At 45.5% G+C, this 19,823-nt stretch overlaps 1 long non-coding RNA gene and 1 other non-coding gene across 4 annotated transcripts in view; one reads left to right on the top strand and one right to left on the bottom strand.

The window, feature by feature from the left end:
- Positions 1-19,823, top strand: part of Gm31419 — a 64,528-nt gene that overhangs the window by 18,264 nt on the left and 26,441 nt on the right. For 2 of the 3 annotated variants that reach the window (XR_867405.1, XR_001783867.2), the window contains exons 1-3: positions 7,429-7,623; positions 11,560-11,776; positions 19,470-19,590. This is a non-coding gene — a long non-coding RNA (predicted gene, 31419). Of the gene's footprint in view, positions 1-7,428; positions 7,624-11,559; positions 11,777-19,469; positions 19,591-19,823 lie in introns of those variants that run through there. The other variant, XR_001783866.1, reaches the window with a different exon arrangement.
- On the bottom strand, positions 6,038-6,159 carry Mir466k (microRNA 466k). The gene has a single exon (NR_130326.1). It is a non-coding gene; the product is annotated as a microRNA 466k (primary transcript).

The raw sequence follows: 19,823 nt of genomic DNA, 5'->3' as shown, positions 1-19,823 counted from the left end.
GGTTGTCCCCGAGGTTGCACGTGCTCTTTCTTGATATGACCACATGTCTTCTGTGTCCAATCCCTGTGACCAGCATCTTGGGCAAGCAAGACCACAGCTTACATGAAATGATGTTTTACCTCCCACAGCCCCTTTAAAGCTGCCATGCAGGCAGTTCATTTCTTCAGTTCATTCTCAGGACAAAAAATAAGAGTGTTTTCAAATCTCTCAGGTAAGGTCCTTTGGTCAATAACTTAAAATTTCAGCCCTAGGTAACAGTAGGACTTTGAACTGATTCTCCATTGAGGTGTTTCCCCCCTCCCCCTTGAGTGTGACCTGTAGTAGGTGGAGATGGACCGAAGGGAAGGTGAGTGTCTACATTCTTTACTTTGTGATTTCCCTTTCCCTCCATTTTGTTAACTACAATTCCCGACCTCTGTAGAGTTGAAGTACAGGAAGAGAGTGCGCGCGCGCGCACACACACACACACACACACACACACACACACAGTGTTGGAATGCCTTTCCTTCCCTAGTGCTATCATGGTTAGTATTGGAAGTCACTGCTTTTTCTTGACTCTGTTGGGTGGGACATTGCGATATCCTAGGGACTTGCCTTCCTCCTGTAGCTCAGTGGCAGAGGCAACACTTTTCTCTCCAGCTTATCACAGACTCCTCTTGGTCCCGTCCTCTAGCAGCTTCTCCCATTTCTGCTGTTCTTTCTTCGTCTCTGCAGGCAGGTCTGTGTGATCCACATTTGGCTCATGGAAAGCAATCATACATCTAACAAACAGAATTCTACCTCTGCTGTGGCTTGTATATCTCAGCAGCTGCCCACTCTCCTTTTTGCTCTTGAATTTTCTCAATTTGGAGGTGAGATGCAAGTAAGTTTCCCTTCAACTATGGGGAGGGAGGCCATGTTCTCAGAGTGGTCCTATCAAAAGCTCACCATTGATTTTAAGATGTCAGGCCAATATCCTGTTGTCATTCCAAGGGCAGAATTAAATCATAGCACACCTTTAATATTCTACACAAATATTCCCTCAACCTTCACTCTCTTTTGTTGACTAGCTTCTTACATAGGCTCCAGCAGGTAGCCAGCTTAGGATTGCCTTTAGTTTTTGATTCTTCAACTCTTTTCATAAAGCATTTTATTTTGACATAATTATAAATGCATAGATATTTGAGAAGAACTTTACTAGGACATCTCATGAAATCTTTGCCTCCAATGTCAAAATCTTGCACAACTTTAGAGGAACATCAAGACTGGGAACTTGACATTGACTATCCAGGGGGATTTGCCAGCTCTAAGCACATCCAATTGTAGAAGTGCTTGCAACTTGAGGTAATTTGATCATCTGTTTTGGTTCATGTAACCACCACTGCAGGTAAGATACCCAGCTATGCTCCTGACACAAAGCTCCATGGTGCTACCTCTCTGCAGTCCACTCCACTCATCCCATTCCTGACCTGCAAATCTCTAGCTGCTCCACACCCCTGTCATTTTTCTTAGTTTGTGGTGTCACATGGTGTGGTATGCATCTTTTTGTATATCTTTGCCATACCTTTTGCAAATTCTATAGACAACCATGGTCTACTTTTGTCTCTGAGTTGTTCTGACTTAATTTCTGCAATTCTGTACTTTTATTTAAAGGTTCCAGAAGCTTGGCTAGTCTGAACATGAGGAACAACCAGCTGGTGGTCTCCTTGTCCCCTCTGTGGGCCAGAGCAAGGCTGACATTGGCTCCTGCCTGTCCCCTGGCTCTGCAGCTGTTGCAACAACTGGTCTCATCATAGTTGGTGGCTCTGCAATTCCACCCATGAATTCATCTGAAATTCTTTGGTGGATCACATCCTGTCCAGATGATTTATTGATATCTATTTTGTCAGACAAGAACCTTCAGTGCATTTACCACAATTCTACTGACTGCTACAACCTGCCTATTTCAAGGGCACACATCTTTCTTGGTAAAGGGCAAAATATCCAAACCATCTCTCTTCTGTTTCTTTCTTCATTCCTCCAGGCATTCAACAGACGCCTTCAGTCTCTTGCTTTTGTTTTTGACATTTTGGGGAGTTTCTTGTGAGGTGCTCTTTAATGGATCACAGAATTTCCTAAAAGGAAAGAACAATAAGAGGAAGCCTGGTCTAGACAACAGTTTGAAGATTGACAAGCGTGGATGCTCTGTAGCCTGATCAGATCCATGGCTTGTATTTCCTTTTTGGTTATATGTCCTCCTCCTCCTCCTCTATTCTTCTTCCTCTTCCTCTTCTTCCTCCTCCTCTTCTTCTCTCCCCCTCTCTCCCTCTCTCTCCTATTTATACTTACCTGAAATTTGAACAACTTCGGCCTTAGAATCCAAACCTTCTCTAATCCTCCACTGTGTTTGAGGAGTGTGTGTGTGTGTGTGTGTGTGTGTGTGTGTGTGTGTGTGTGTGCGTGCGTGCGCACACGTGCAAATGTTGCTGCTTGCCCAGATGACCTCTGGTTAATTTAATCTTCACATCCAGGGCTGAGAGGAGCCTCTGGTACAGGTGTAGGAGGTGTTGCTACCAGCTTTCCATCCCTATGACAAACACCTGGAGAAGGTCAGCTTTTCAAAAGGCGTTTCAGTCTAAGGTCGCTTGGCCCAGTTGTCTCAGTCTTATGATGGCATTGTATATGATGATGTGAATGTGTGCACCTCATGGTGCCAGGAAGTGGAAAAGAAGAAAGAGGAAGGAGAGGGAAATGGGAAAAGGCTTAACTTCCACAAGGCCCCACCTCCTAAAAGTTCTCTGCCTCTGCATAGAATCACAGGCTGCCTTTCACACCGTTTAATGTACTTGGTTTTGGGGAACATCTAAGATCTGAATCACAATGAAGCCCAAGCCTGATCTGAGCAGGCATCTCTGGGCCACAGCTCCTGCCAGTGTCCTCTAACAGAGAGCGCGCTCAGCTCTCCACAGAGAACAAGCCCTGGCTACAGTGTGCTCCTTTTACAAAGTGGTCGTTCCAAAACGCAGCCTTCTCAGAGCGTCTCATTTTGCCATCTCTGTTGGGAGATCTGAGGAACGCAGCGCCGAAGTGGAATTGGACGGGACGGGATGCGATAGGAAGCCCTTTCATGCTTTTTTTGGAAGCTGTGAAGCCAGCTGCTTCTGACTCCCCATCCCTCTGCCTTATTGCAGCGGACACTAGGCACTCACTGTCTGTGGCCTCTCAGCTTCCATCTGAAAGCAGCGCACACAGTCGTGTCACCAGGGATCTTAATGTTCACATCTGGATCACATGATCGCTTCTACTCTCACGATGTCCACAGAGACCTTCAACATCTGCTTAGCCCCAGAGCAAGACCCAACACTTCCTTCTCTGTTTTCTGTCTAGCTGTGCTTGACCTGGGAGTCCTGCAGAATTCAAATTGAATGTGTTCTCCCTTCTGCTTAGGGCCTGGTGCCTGAACTACGGTTTCATGGGTTTCATGCCATGTTCTTTAGTATTGGCCCACATTCCTTGTCCCATTTACAGTGGTTTCCCCATCACAGCCTGTGGCAGAATGAATTCCTGTCCTCATTTTTGCCATGTGACTCCCCTGCCACAGCCTCACCGTAGTACTGTTGTACTGTCTGCTGCTTGACCTTGACTTAGTCACCACACAGGATGGGCGTGGTCTTGACCCCTATGGAAGATTGGCAGGCGCCTATGCCATTGGGTTTGCTGGCCTCGGGTGCTGCTATTGTAAACTGCTCCTCCTACTCTGCTCTCAGGCCCCGGACCGAGGCTGTGAAGGTCAGCTGCCCTTATCCATGCACTACTGGGCAGTGGAAACAACAGGCTTCTTGGTGGGCACTACTGGATGTTTGTGGTTGCCATGCAGCAACTGATGACTGGTACAGACTCCAAAGCACTCTCGAGGGCCCACCTCGTGGCATTCTCTCTAATGGCTTGTTTTTGGATCCTCTTGCCCTTACTGATTACATGATAGCAGCTGTTCCTGCCTTGGGGCTTCGTATTGGCTGTGTCCTCTACTGTATTTTCTTCTGTGGGTCACTGTCGGTGCTAAATGCAGTGAAATGAACTAGCGAGACAGTGGGCCCTGGCAAGGGCAGAAGGAAACAGTGACATGGGGTGACCTGAGCGGTGGCATTGTGCAGACAACTGGAGGAGGAGAGAGGACAGCTCACACATATCAGTCTGGGTGGAGGGAAAGAGAGCTAGAGGCCAGCTGGATCTGGTGTGCTCTCTCTCTCTCTCTCTCTGTTTCTTCCCGAATCAGTGGCTTTAGATACACCATCGCATTATCTAAAACCTCCCTCCTTCCCTCCTCATCCTGCCTGCTCCCCCATCTTCTTAATTGGGGTCAATCTTTCCAAGTCTCTCAGCTCAAGGGAGGAAGTAGTATCTGCTGTAGCAGATGGTCCTACATTCTGGTGACATCCTAGCTTTCCAGGTATCCCTTGGAAACAATCTTGAGTTTGTAGCCTCCCAACAATATGAAAAGTTAGACTTAGAAAAAAAAATGTTTAAAAGGAAGTAAATAAATATTTTTTCCTCTGCTATTCATATAAATATTCTGAGATACAATAATAATAATAATAATAATAATAATAGCCTGAAAATACCCTGGGTGTGACCAGTTAGTTGAGAGCTGGCAGTGTGTGTGTGCCCTGTCAGCTGCAGGGTGATAGCTAGGATTTAATTGCCCTTCCTAAGATGCAGCTCAGTAGAGTGAGGTGAACTAGAGTCTTTCTATATACATGTCTCTGAGGACAAGACTCACAACAGCTTCCACGTTACCCAGGACCCAGTTGGACCGTGGACACTCAGGCTTCACCACAGACCTCCTGGCCTTATTTCCTGGGGGTTGGTGTGCACAATCAGCTCCAGGAGAGCCAATCAAGTCCTTGTGGATGTCATGTCTCAGTGTCCTCTTTATTAGGATGTCACAGGTAAATTCCTGTGGCTGGTGCCAAGACAAACTGCCTAGAACATTTTATTTGCTGGCTTGCTCTGATTAAAGTGGAGAACGCACTGCACTTTCTCGTTTGTGGTCACCTGCTAAATCTTTACCTTATTTCTGGTGTTGCCTAACACAGCGTCTCATACACAGCAGAAGAGAAAGAGTCACTAAATGAATGAATGAATCTATTTCCTATTTCCTTCGAAATTTGAGCCTCTGCACAGGCTGAGATGTACTGGCGTGCTTTGTGTTGTTGTTGGAGGTGGAATCTGGGGTCTTGTATATGCTGGGCAAGTGTTTCATCATTGAGCTATAACCCAAGAGCTAAAAAACTTGTTCCGGTGGCATTAGGGTAGCAGACAATTTTTGGGGAAATGAAGTTTGTTTCCAGAAGGCCTAGGGCTGTGGAATCCTGGGTATAATGGATGCTTAGAAGAGAAGAGATGACTTCAGGTCTCAAGGACTGAGGACATGTCCCTAGTTTTCAGTGACTGGCTTTTATACCACCAGAAGCTCTGCACACTCTGTACTGACCCTTTTCCTGTGAACTTCCCTGTGTAACATTTGTTCCTCTGTTTTATCAGCTGAATGATGGAACCTCACAGCCAAGAACTTTGAGAGGTCAAAAGGACCTGGCTGCTTCCTGCAGGTGGCAATGGCTTCCTTTCTTCTTCAGCCTTTAGACAGTTTGGATTTCAAATTATTCCATCACTTTCTAGAACATTCCAGATCCAAGCTCTCCTCTCCTATCACAGATGTATTCTGCAGCGCTGGGCCTCTCTACTGCATGTGGTTGTGGGAGAAGAAAGCCGCTGAGGTAGTTGAAGCCATGTTTAGCTTTTAGTTCTGTGAGGCAAGAGGGCCAGGACAGAGCATTTCCCCTTCCCTGTCAAGATATCAGCACCTGCTTGGGAAGCCAGAAGATGGAGGAGTAAAAAAGCTCCTGTTCCTCGGGGGCTTGCAGGTAAGGTCACGGCCAGTGCAGAGGTGCCAGTCTTCTCCTGCCCTATAAGGCTGCTGCTACCTGTGAAAGATCAGTGCAGTTGCTTACCTGTCACCTAGGCCAGATGGAGACACAGCCATCGGAGTCACAATTAGTAACACCTACTCACCATACACACACATGCACATGCACACATATACACATATATTCACATACTCACACACATGCACATGTACAAACATATACACACACATACTCACATGTACATGTACACACACACACACACACACACATATATATGTATATACACACCTGCACACACACACACACACACACACACACACACACACATATCAATAGAGAACATGCATATACACGTACATGCACTCATGCACATGCACACCCATGTGTATATGCACACACATACATACACATATACACATATGCATGCACACACACACATACACTTATTTCTATAGGAGGGTGTACATGAATGTATATCACATGCACACATGTATATGTGTGTGAATATAGGTGAATATACAGCCCCTCCCATCCTGGAAACTAGCACATTCATATAAGACACCATAATACAGCTTTTCAATATTTTCTTTTCTGTAAGAAAGTAGGGAATTGACTGAAGTCCAGGGCTGTTGCAGTTCAGAAGTTCGGCTCTTTATCTAAATGTGGCCCTGAGAGTTAGGCAGCAGATGGAGGTAACATGGCAGCTTCCAGGGCTTGGAGTCAATGACTTCAATGAACAAAAACAGACACTTTCTTTTACTCGCTCCATTGAGAACATGACCACACATTCCTGGCTCACAGGAGACCCCTAAATCTGGAGGCCACTCCACGATGTCTCCTCATCCTTAAAGTAGAAAGTGGGACTGCGGAATCTGTCATGTGCTCCATCTTGGGCCACTGATGGGGTCTGTGTGAGATGAGATCTGATTTGCCTCGGTTATTCTGGGATGCACATTGGCTACTCTGCCCACTTCATCCATTCTGAGCTACTACCAATCTCCATCCTTACAGGCAGCAGCCAATTTGAAACGTACAGTTGTATACTCCCACTTCAGGTTACTTTTGCCAACACATATTACCTTATGTTTATTTGAGTTAAGTTTCGTCTGCCTGCAGGCTGCACAATCCCCCAAAGTGTTCCGATGCACCTGGAATTTCTTGCAAATCTTCTCTGTTTTTATTAGCCACAACAGTTTGGAACTAGTTGAAACCTCTGGGAAGAGATTAGACAACAATTACTGCCCGTTGCTCATGTAATGTCTGGCCAGGTACATGAGCCAGCAGGCCTTGCTTGGCGGGGTGGGGGTGGGTGGGCATGATAGCATTTCTATCCACTGGTCTGTCTTTTGAACTCTCAACTCTGGACAGGTACCAGGGAGCCAGCCTATCCTTGGGGTGTATGTCTACACAGGGGCATAGAGCTGTCTTATTTACAGGTTTTAGAAGCTACTGCTCTGGAGCCAAGGGAATGTGTGTTATCAAGGCCCACTCTGTCTGGTCCCCTTGGATATTACAGAAAGAAGGGACAGAAGAAGAGAGCCGAGGGAGGGGAAGGAAGCTTGCAGCACTGCTCGCTATGCTGGGTTCTGTAAAATCAGGTGATTAGACATGGGAGGAGGAAGGACAGAAGTATCACCCTTCGGACTCCTCTGGAGAGGCTGAGACATCACCATGGTCACATCCTGGAATCTGGGAATGAGGACTGGTTGAGGCTGGAAGCCACTGTCCTCAAGACCAGGTAGGACATCAAGGACCAGTTCCACGAGCCAGGATGGAGGAGGTGAAGCGGGCTGCTGCTTGCGGAAAGCAGCTTCTGTGAGCAAGGCTGGTGTGTGGGCAGCAGCTTAGGCTGAACGGATCCCAGAGCGTTCCAGCGAGCTAATCTTGTCAGCCTCAAGCTGTTCCACAGACAGTGGGTGTGAATCCAAAGCCATCTTAGATGCTCAGCTCTCAAATGTTTCTTTTAAGAAAATAAAAAAAGAGAGATTGAAGGTACACCAGACCCAAATGGGCCAGTTACCTGGGAAGGTTAGACTTGTGAGCTGTGAAGTGCAAGTATGCAGATGTTAGAGACGATGGGATGAGATGTGTGTATGGGGGTGGATGTCTCTTCTCTGTCAGCTATATCCCTGGATGAGAGTGTCTGTCTCCTTCTGCCTCAAGGATACTGTATATATCTGCTCCACGTGTAGAAGCAGAAGTCAGTGGTATCCAGTCTCCAGCCCTGGACTCGTCTTCTCTCCTGTTGTCTCTGCTTTCATAGTCAGTTGACTGTGCCTGCTTAAACTGTGCACATATAGAAACTAAATCTTGAGGAAGGAGGAACCCTAGGAGAGTAATATAATCCTGATCCTGACTTCTAATTAATCTCTATGGGGAGAAAATATCTTATGTCTGTATGCATGTGGCAACTGTCAGTAATAAATTTGATGACCTATAACTTGGCAGGAAATAGGAGGTAGGACATCTGTGAGGTAGAAAGGATTCTGGGATAGTGCCAGGTGGGAGATACACTGGGGAAGATGTGACAAGACAGATACCTGGTACCTGAGCACAGGTAACCAGCTATGTGGCAAAATGTAGTTGAGCATAGGTGGGTTATTTTAAGTTCTGACCTAGTTAGAGAAGAGCCTAGCTGTATGGCCAAGGTATTGTAAACATATTTTGAGTCTGTGTCTTATTTCTGGGAGCATGGGAATGGGAGGAAGAACAACCTACCTTCTGTATCCCTACTCTACCATTAGTCTCCTGTCCCTCTGTCCTTCATCTTTCCATGGCTGCAGGGAAGACCTGATGCTCAAGATGAGAAATTAAAACCACTGTCCCGGGGGGTGGGGGGTGCGGGGTGTTACATGGACTGTAGTCTGGGTCAACCAGAGTCACACTTGAAAAGGGGAATCAGATCACACTGATTCACAGCAACACCTATGACCCCTTTAAATAATGAGTGGCGATTTCATGTTACTAGCATGCTGTGACAGAGCATCACAGATCACACGGCTTAAACATTAGGTATTTACTCATAATCTTGAAGGCTCAAAGTAACAGCACAAGTGTTGGCAGGGCTGCTGTCTCCCGAGGACTATGAGGAGGAATCTTTGAGGCCTCTCTTTTTGGCTTGTAGGTACCTGTCTTCTGAAGTCTTCACATGGGCTGCACATGTCTGGGTCCACATTTCTTCTTAATATAAGATTAGGGACTGCCCTAATGGCTCTATGCTGGTGTGTGTGTGTGTAATACGAGCAACCAACTCCTGGTTGATTCTTCCATTGTCAAGCTCCACAGAGAATTCAGAGTGCTCTTGGGTACAGCAACAGCAAACCTCTTCCTCCATCCTTCCCAGGTGCTTTGCAATTCTTTCTTGTGTCTTTACTACTATTGCTGTGTGCATGCATGTTTATGTGTGTGAGTGTAGGTGCCTATACACACAGTACATGTGTGGAGGTCAGAGGACAACCTCCACTCTCCATCTTCACTTTCTGCCTTGTCTAAGGTTTTCTTATTGTTTGCCAGAGTAGCTGCCTGTGAGCCTCTGGGATTCTCCTGTCTCTATTGCCTATCTTTGCAGAGGAACTCTGGGATTACAGATGTGTACTGATGTGTTAAACTTTATGTGGGTTCTGGGGAGTCAAACTCCAGACCCTACACTTGCAGGGCAGTTGTTTTAAATATTGAGCCATTTTCTCAGCCCTGCTATTATTTTTTTCATACGGGGTCTTATATTGTAGCCAAGGTTAGTCTAGAGCTCATTATATATGGAATCCAAGTTAATCTCAAACTCAGTCCTCTTGCCTCATTCTCCCAAGCACACTGGAATTACAGGTGTGAGTCACTACTCCTGTCTTGCATTCATTCTTACTACCCAGTTTCTGACTGCTCAGGATAGAGTTTTGGCAAAATGATACTCATTCTTCCAGTCAGTGGTTATCCAGAGACATAGTATTGGCTGAGCTGTCAGGAAGGAAATAGAAATGATTTTCCCTTAGGTATAGCAGGGTGGCCCCACTGGAGCCTGGAGAGATGTATGTTCTGTCATTTTGGAAGTACCTTAGGGGGCAAAAGCAAGTGGATTCTGGCCCAGGTATTATACCATCCCTGTGGAGTTGCCCAGAGACTCAGCCTGGGGACACCATCACAGGAGGAGACTGGGGACAAAATGTAAAATTAACAAGCTACCCTAGAGGGCCATGTGGTAGTTCAAATGAGAATGCCTCCAAAGGTTTACGTATTTGAGGGCTTGATTTGAAGTTGGTGGAGTTGTTTGGGAAGGATTAGGAGGTTGGCCTTGTTGGAGGATGTGTGTCCCTAGAAGTGGGCATTGAGGTTTCAATGGCCTATGCCATTCTCTCTTTCTCTGCCTTCTACTTGTAGATCAGATGTAAGTTCTCAGCTACTGTCCCAATGCCATACCTGTGTGCCTTCTACCATGTTCCCTGCCAAGATGGCCTCCCACTCTAACCTTCTTGAACCAGGATCACCAAATTAAATACTTTCTTTTATCAGTTGTCTGGCTGTGGTGTTTTGTCATAGCAATGGAAAAGTAACCACGACAAAACTGGCAACCAGAATCTTGACCTACACTCAAGGAAGGGGAGAAATAGGCACACACAAGCTGAAGTTGGCACCTCTGTGCACTTGATTGAACAAGATAGCATTTTTGTGAACAGAAATACACTGTGATCACCTTCCTCCTGGCTCCTTAGGAAAACCATCTTCAGGAGAGCTCATTAGTCGGGTAACTATGCAAGTGTATGTTTATCCCAGGTGCCACAGCAAGATGTGCAAAATATTTTCTTCTTTTGATGCTTGAGGTGAATTTTATTAGGAGGCTCAATTGGAGCCTGGCGTTCCTGTCAGATACAGTGTAAGCAAGCTGTGCCTGGCTGGAATTTTCCATTCAGGTTCAGAGCATGGGTCCACCTTCTTGCCCACTGAAATAGGGACACTAACTTGGGACATGGTCTGTCATGCCACAGTTCCATACTGTCATCTTTAATTACCCAACCACTGGGGAATTCTTGTGGCCATTTACCTTGAAGTGGAAGTGTTTTTCCTGCTTTTGTTAAAACAAAATCAAAACCCAAAGCAACCCACCCACCCCTCAAAAAAACCCAAAACCACATTTTCCATGTGTATCCAAGTGAAGACAGTACAGAAGTCTACGGAACAAATAACAAAAATTCCCTTTAATTTCTTATTTCTGCAGAGTCACCCTCCCGCCTTCACGACTACTTAATTTATTTTTATTTTTATTTTTATTTTTATGTGTGTGTGTACATGTGTGTGTGTGTGTGTGTGTGTGTGTGATATACATGTGTATGTGAACGAGCGCTGTATTAGCGATCTCTTATACTGCATATCTTATCCACTTACTTACTTTTTTCCTTGGAGAAATTGTCATGTTAGTACATATAGCACTACCTTAGTCTGTTAATCAATGCATATTATTTAATTTCTCTCTTAAAATGGACATTTCTTTAGATTATAGAGTATCATACTATCACAACACTAGCTCATTTTTCTTTACCCTTGGATTGATCCCAACCACTTAACGTATTTAAAGGGAACCAAAAGATGTTACCCTCATGGCAATGTGCAGTGTGAAGAACTGTCCCCAAGCCTGGAAGTTCTAACCTTGTCTCTCTGCTCTTGCCTTTTCTATTGACTGCTGTAGCTTGAATCTGGAATGTGCCCCGAAGACCCATGAGCTAAAGGCTTGGCTTTCAGATGCTGTTGGAGTGGTGGAGCCTTTAGAGATAGGCTCTAGTAGGAAAAAAATACATGACTGGGAACATGCCATTGAAGGAGATTGTTTTCCATGGTGATGTGCTGGACCATCAGAAGCCCCAGAGTAATGGTGCCAAGTGATAAAGGCTGAAACTCCCCAAACTGTGAGTCAAATCAACCTATCTTACTTTTATTACCTCAGGTATTTTTATCTCAGAAAAACTGACTGACACACTTACCAATAGTGCCCTCTTCTAAAATGTAGAGAAGTCGGAGTAGAGGGGAATGGGATTAAATCTTAATAGTAGTTCCCATGTCATAGAGATACGAGAATTTTACAATGTAGATACAACTCCATGTAAGTTATTATATCCCACCCTCCCCTCCCCCTCCCCTCCCCCTCCCCTCCCCTCCCCTCCCCTCCCCCTCTCCTCCCCCTCCCCCTCCCCCCTCCTCCTCCTTCTCCTCCTCTGTCTGCTGGTTCTCCTTCTTTTTTTCCAGTTTTGAGGATGGAACCCAGAGCCTCAGCTCTGTTGGGCACTCTGCCACTGAGCCTGTATTCAGCCTTACTTTCTTGTGTGTCGTTTTGTAAATCATTGTCCACTGGGGACAGTATGCCACTGTGCACCTCAACTTCATGGGCACATGTGCAGATTTTTTTTTCTTTTCAGATTGGCGTACTGATCTAGGAGTGGTGTATTCAGGTTAGGGAGGCAGTACAAGGCATTGGGAAGGAAGAAGGGTTGTGTGCCACTGGGATGCTGACAGCTCACATCATGTAGCTCACAATGTTGCCTAGGGCTGACCCTGCCATCAGCCAGCATGTTTGCCTGCTGACTGGGCTTGAAAGTTAAAATTGGTTTCTTGTGGATGCTGGCCAATGACTTCTTTGCCATGGGAGTGATTGCTTTTTTGCTGTGTTTGCAAGATGAGAATTCATTCTTTTTTAATATCGGTAATACACAGTAAAGAGCTTAATCCAATTTACAAAGAAATAAGATCACACAAGCCTTGGAAATACAATGTGCCTTTATGGCTCCAAGACAACATCACTGAAGAAAGAGTGTCATAGCTGCATAGAAATTCCTCTCTCTCTCTCTCTCTCTCTCTCTCTCTCTCTCTCTCTCTCTCTCACACACACACACACACACACACACACACACACCGTCATCCTTCCTCTTCAGGACCAGGCACAGAAATGACAGGACTGAGAAAGGCTTGGAACTTTTTAGGAAGTGTCCTTTGAAGTTCTCATTTATCTATGCAAAAAACGAGTAGGGACTCCTTATCCTGCCGATGTGCTATTACTATTTATATCTGAAGGTTAATCTCCCAATCCCATTCAGGAGAGAACTTATTTTAAATTTGTTGTTCATGTGGAAAGCATGTTTACTCACCGGCTCTGCCTTCATGGTCCTCTGTGAACACAGATGCGCATTTTCTGGGCATGTGGTCTGTGTTTGAGGGAACTATCTGCTCTGGCTCATGTGAAAGATGTTGCTCAGGGTCTCTCTGGGCTTGGTTTGAGCACAGGAACTGGTGGAGGAAATCCTAGGAGGAAAGAGGCCTGCCTGCTTATGGAGCGCCTACAGAGAAGTCTTATGGTCCACTGCTCTGGCTGTACAGCCACACAGCTTCAGCTTTGCTCTGGCACCTGGTACATGATGTAATGAGCTAACGGTGCAAAATCTCCAGGAAGCTACACTGATCATCAGTGGGAAGGAAACTCCACCGAACTCTGCGATTTGATCTGCACTCATTTTGGAATATTAGTTATGTGTCAAGTGCAGTGCTCCGCTTGGTTCTGTCCTTGAGAGCTTAGACCTTCAGCACAGTATGTCAAGGTTGCAATGAGGGCATGGAGAAGAATCAGCCTGAACCAGAGTGCAGAAGGTACGTTAAATGGGGTTATAGTTTTTAAATAGTGTGGAGGCCATTAGGGAAAGCAAAACAGTTAAAGACAGGTAGTTAAAGACAGTTCAAGAACATTAAAGACAGTTCATAGAAACCATGGCTTGCAAGATATGAGACCAGCAAGATGGTCAGAATCTAAATCATGTAAAGGCAAAAATGTTCTTCTATAGAGTTAGGGCCAGAATCTGTACATGATGGGATGACTTTAAAGGTTATTTTGTGGAAATATCTTTTATTCTGTTGTTGAAATTGTTATGTTCAAGGTTTACTGCTTCAGTCTGCTAACCTAGGCCTAGTTCAGAAAACTTCTAGTCTCTATAGAATCTAATTTAGGCCTAGAATATTTCCAGACTTTGGGACTTAAAATGCTGAGTGATCTCTCCCTTTCTAGTTCTTCCTGAACTCTGGCTGGCTGGTTCAACTCAGCTAGCTGTTCTGGCTCTAACTCTTCTCCAAGCTGACTGATTGAAGTTGGTTTCTCTCTCAACCTCTCACTTTTGCTCTGCTTGGCCTCCAACTAACCCTGGCAATCTGTTCTAATCTTCTTGTTCCTTCTCATTCTCTGGCTCATTCTGCCTTTGCCTGTGTCTATCTTGTTCTCTCTTTGCAACCTGTCTATGAACAGCTGTCTCAGTAAAACTACCTCCTCTCTCTCTTTCTTTATGCTGGTCTCTCTTAGCCTTTGTTCCTCTCTCTTCTCATGAGAGTTGGGCATATCCTATTCTGTCAGATCTTTCTCTGATTATTCATGCTGTCTTCCACTCAATTAGACATCACTTTCAAATATGGCTGCTTCCTTCTACAAGGTAACTTAACTCTCATTATTTTGGACTAAAGGTACATAGTAAGGGCATGTCTGTATTCCAACCAGAGGGATTAAAGGTGTGTGCCAAGACTGAGCCACACCACAACTATAAATGGTTTTCTTCAATAAATAACACAGTCTTGGGGTTCACAGTGTGATCCAATATTGTGCAACATCATTTACCTTTCATAACTTGTATCTTGGATCTTCCCCAGCCCAAATGTTGAAGGCTGGCTTGCTATTGGGTGCTGATAGAGCTTCTACTGAATCATACCAGGCCAGAAAGGAGAGAGTGTCTGGAGGGTAGGGCAATTCTTAAAGACAGAAGACTCTTCAGGAATGAAGTGTGATGAGCCAAGGGAAAACCAAGGTAGTCCAGAATGTAAGTTGAATCTCTCTAGGGGAGAACAATGTGTATACTGGAGCTGGAGAGCCTGGGAGGAGAGTTAACAGTTGGGTTAGAAGGGCTTCATCTAAATATACAGAAGTTCCAGGAACTTCTTACAGGTACTCTTCTTCTCTTGGAGGAGAAGGGGATTTGGAAGAAAACAGACAAGTGAAGATCCTTTTACTATTTGGAGAGGGGGATTATCCTGGAAACAGCAGAATCCTAAGGCAGACAGGGTGGTATATTCTGGAATCCACCTTCTGACAGATACTGAGTCAGGGTGGGTTCTTGAGGAAGTAAGTATAGGGAGGAGGTCTTCAATAACCAACCACAACAGGATGGGCCTGTGGAGGGTGGGAACTACCATAATCTCAATCAGCATCAGCTTGACTACATGACTCACATGGACTGTGCTCCTCACAAGGACTATAAGCTCAACAAACTTGAGTTCAAGCTTCTTGTTAGTCACTTCCAGGCTAGTCTAGGACTTCCTTAACCTCTCAGACTATGCCTATGTCTATGCCATAGTCTATATGACTGTGTCTAATGGGGAGATATCTCCTACTTCGTTTAATTTTATAAAGAGTAAGTTAAATGAGGACTGTATATAAAGTGATCATCATAAAGCAGGTCCATTTATTCAAGTGAACTTTATCGTCTTGTACCATGCCAGATCCTGGGGATAAAGTGGAGAATAGAATTAACAAGGTCCTTCCTGGATGGGCTCATTTTATAGGACATTTTTATTTTGTTGTTGTCCTCAGTGACCAAATGCCTGGCAAGAAGCAACTTCAAAGAGAAAAGACTAGTTTGGGGTCATGGCCCATCAAGGTCTGGTGGCAGGAGTGGCTGGAAGCTGTAGGAGCATGAGGTAGATACTGATATTACATCATCAATAAGGAAGCAAAGGGGTCAACCAGAAGCAGACCTGAGCTACAACCACTAAGGCCTGATCCACCTCCCAAAGGTTCTGCAACCTCCTGAAACAGCACTGCCAGCTGGAGACCAAGTGTTCAAAGTCACAGGCCACATTGGAGCCTTGCTCTGAAGTGTCTATATGAAGTGCCCAGGACACATCAGTATTGTGGGCTGGCTCTTATATACCTCCTCTAAGGTCTCATGTTGAAGGCATGGTCCCAGCCTGTGGTGCTAACTCCGGGGTGATGGAGCCTTTGGAAGGTTAAATAAAATCAGCTCCCGGGGCTGCACCCTGGAAGTGGATATTGGGACTGCCCCTTCTTGTCTCTCTTGTTGTTTCCCGGCCACAGTGGGGTAACAGCTTAATTCTACCTCCTGCTTTTACCCTGATGTTCTTTCTGTCTCATCACAGTTCTAAAACAATGGTAAAAAGTATCTTAGTTAGGGTTTTACTGCTGTGAACAGACACCATGACCAAGGCAAGTCTTATAAAGGACAACATATATTTGGGGCTGGCTTGCAGGTTCAGAGGTTCAGTCCATTATTATCAAGGTGGGAGCATGGCAGCATCCAGGCAGGCATGATGCAGGAGGAACTGCGAGTTCTACCTCTTCATCTGGAGGCTGCTAGTGGAAGACTGACTTCCAGGAAGCAAGGACAAAGCCCACACCCACAGCGACACACTTACTCCATTAAGTCACACCTACTCCAACAGGGCCACAACCCTCTAATAGGGCTACTCCCAGGGCTGAGATTATACAAACTATCACAGCAAGTAACCATGGAACCTTCTGAAACTGTTAGCTGTTTAAACCTTCCTGCCTTCAATTGTTTATCTGAGGCATTTTCACAATGTTACACTGAATGCTGACTCATAGTCAGCAATGCTCAGCTCTCCTCTTGTTGCAGGAGCCAGTGCCTGCTCAGGAGTGAACACCACCAGGTATGACATTCTTGCCCAGGCTCTCCTGGGAGAGTTCAGTGGTGTATTTGTTTCTGGGTAGTGACTTCTACTGGAAGCCCCAAGCATGGGGGGAGAGGGAAGGGGGAGGTTGGGGCAGCTTTTCTTGGATCCAGACTCAGGGCTCTACCATTTGCACACTGGCTTGGGGGTCTTGAGGGAATTCCTCATTTAGAGGAAGCTTCCAAGGTAATTTGAGGACTGCCTTGGCAATCCCCACCCAAGCATACCAGAGGAGACATATGCCACTGAGCTCTGGATAAATAGATTCCACTAGGATAGTGACCAAACTGGGCTGATGTCAAGAACTGAGAAGAACAACAAGAAAATCTGTGAACCATTCTTTTGGGTGTAATTATTCCCTTGGGGAAAATTTCATGGTTATTTAATTAAAGTGTTTCACTTTGATACAAAGTGTTGCTTTGACTCCTTGAGTATGAAATACAGCGGTTGTGAGAGCCAAGCAACTTGCTAACTGCAAATAGTTTACCATGCGCCACCAAATAAGACAAAATATAATAAACAATGAACTTTAGACAGCAAGTGTAAATGTTTGTGGGGAATCTAATTATCCTTGTTGTGAACATTAACCCACATGCGGTTGTAAGCCTGTGTTATCCTAATGGTGTTCACCATTAGCCACTTCTTATTGCAATAAAAAGAATTACAGGGCGTGTGTCCATTAGTGCATGCTGGGAGCTGTACTGCACTGACATCTCTCCACCGGAGTGTCAGATGCCTCCAGTCTTCATTCTGTTTACGACAAAGAGAACCAAGCACTTATGAAAAAGTGACATGTTTTGCTTTTGTAACAGAAATGGGGCATTCAGGCAGCTTATTGACATATACATGCAACCCAGAAGTTCCCTTCCAGAGAGAGGAATGCAGGGAGAGAAGCAGAGGAGTCTAAGCTGTACCAATATCCTGCTCTGAATTGGACATGAGGGATGACAGGATGTAGGTGGGACTCCATGAGCCCCAGGAGAGACGAGACATGAAGCTCTGTTCTCATTATACCTACTTGTTCATTTTAATGTTTCTATTAGTGTTTATAAACATCTACTGTGCTCTGGGCATTTGGGATCAATCAGTGATTCCCCAAAGACCACTACTTTTAGGGAGCTTTCATTCAAATGGAAGGAGAGAGATTCCACATGGCAAACAATAAACAAGCAAATTGCAAGGTTCACAGTGAAATAAAAGGCTGGGTGGGGCATGAGGAACAGGCTGTGGTTTTACAGGGTAAGCAGAAGAAAGAGTTAGCAGAGGTGAGCGCTAAGGAGTGGTCTTGAGGAAGTAGGTGTGCCTGAGCGCACTGCCTGGGGACTGTTGGGAGATCAGGGAAGAGAGAAGTAGCAGAGACGAACAGCTGGATCACACCAGTGGTTCTGTTCCTACTGTTAATAAACAAGGGGAGCTGTAGGTGACTGCATCCCCTGGAATACATGTGTTAGGAAATTACTCAAGGCATTGCAGTGCTGGGAGCTTGGATTACCTACAAGACATTTGGTTCCTAGGGCAGTCCTTGTAGATGGGGGGCTGTTAGTTACTGTGAGAGGGACTTCACTGACTGACTAACTAACTAACTAACTAACTAACTAACTAACTAACTAACATTGTTGGAAAGCAATGCTGTATTCATGTTTTGTCTCTTCCATGCCTGCTTCTCCCACTTCCCCATGACTTGAAGTGACTCAAATTCCCCATCAGCTACGGCTACCGTCTCTTGAGCTTTCCACATTTTGGGAACATGAGTCAAGAAAAACTCTCTTCTTAATAAGCTACCCAGAGTCAGGTGTTCTGTTATTGGCAACAGCAACTGAACTCAAACAGGGATCCACAGTAGTGTTTGCTATCTGGTGAGGCAAAACTGATGTAGGCTTCAAACCCACCTGCAGACTGAGTGGCAAGAGGTATTCTCTCAAAGGACTTCAGGAGAGGCAAGTTAACACCTCAGAGAAAGATGGTCATAGTGCAAAGCGGAAACTTCTAGATTTGTGTTAGGGTTGACTTTATAGGATATCCTGGTAGATTGTACATGGTAGTATGAAGATACAGAACTGCAGCCTTGGAAAGAAAATCAACAGAAGCCATGCACTCAACACTGGACCACACATGAGAATGGTAAGGGCATCAGAGGTTCTTTGGGTCCCTTGGGGCATTTTGGAAGGAGGCTGGAATGTAGCCCCATATGCTCTTGGGGTTCTCTGCAGCATTGCTTGGTAGTGGGATTCCTATGTAAAGGTTTCTAATGGCATTATGGTAAGTAGTAGAAGATGCTAACCTTGGAGTGATGGAGGTCTTCTCTCCTTCCTGTTACAGGTAAGAAAATGATCCCACCCCAGTGGTGGGCATGGTGGGCATGGGAGGAAGGTGGGGAAGCTGTTTCTGGAACACTCTTGCCTAGAGAACATCAGTCTCGGATATTTTCCTGAGACACGAGATGGAATGAAGGGGACAGAGGCCTCTGGCCAAGCAACTTTCCGGAGGCTGTGGCTGTCTGTTGGCAGAGCAGGATCAGATTGGCCTGATGACCTATATAAAGCACAAGCGGAGATCAGAAAGCTGGTCTAGAAGGGACGTGTTCACCTGGAAGTGGGAGGACCTCCTTTGGGGTCCTGTGGCACTGCCTCTGGTCTAATGACATCAAAGTTGGGGGGGGGGGCGGGGGACTTGTGCTTTAAGCAACTCTAGTCCCTTGCTTGTCCTTCAGATGTCTGGCTCAGAACCAAGAGAAACAGAGCAACTTCCAAACCTCCCACCCGAGCCTCCCCTTCTTGAGCTTTAGCTGAAGTTGGCTTACTGCTTTCCCTCTTCCCCTGTGCTGCTTTATATCATGCTCCTTTTCTTTCGTTCTTCTTTTTGCTTCAGCCTGCACTCGAGGCCTCTTGACTGTGCCCTAAGTCTGCCTCCTATATCCACTTGACAGTTTTGCTTCAGTTCTACCCAAGAGGAAAGTGGATCATCTAAGGAGCCAACAAGAATTACAGAGGTATCATCCCCCTGCCCCCTTCTGAAAGCCATGTTGCGTGTCATATACACAGTTTTATGTCTGCAAAGCATTCCGGGTAGTGGCCATGGCCACAGGGTCCCAAACAGAACGTCCATGGGAACCTTCCTATACTCTCTCCTCTAGAAACTCTGGACTCACGTTTTGTTTGTCCTGTGTCAATCAAATCTCAGTGTCTACCTGTACTGGCTAGCTTTATGTCAACCTGACGTAAG

This window comes from Mus musculus, chromosome 3 (assembly GCF_000001635.26).
Source record: "Mus musculus strain C57BL/6J chromosome 3, GRCm38.p6 C57BL/6J".
Lineage (NCBI taxonomy): Eukaryota > Metazoa > Chordata > Mammalia > Rodentia > Muridae > Mus > Mus musculus.
The sequence above is the reverse complement of the archived record's forward strand: the minus strand, read 5'-3'. Positions and strand labels throughout refer to the sequence as shown.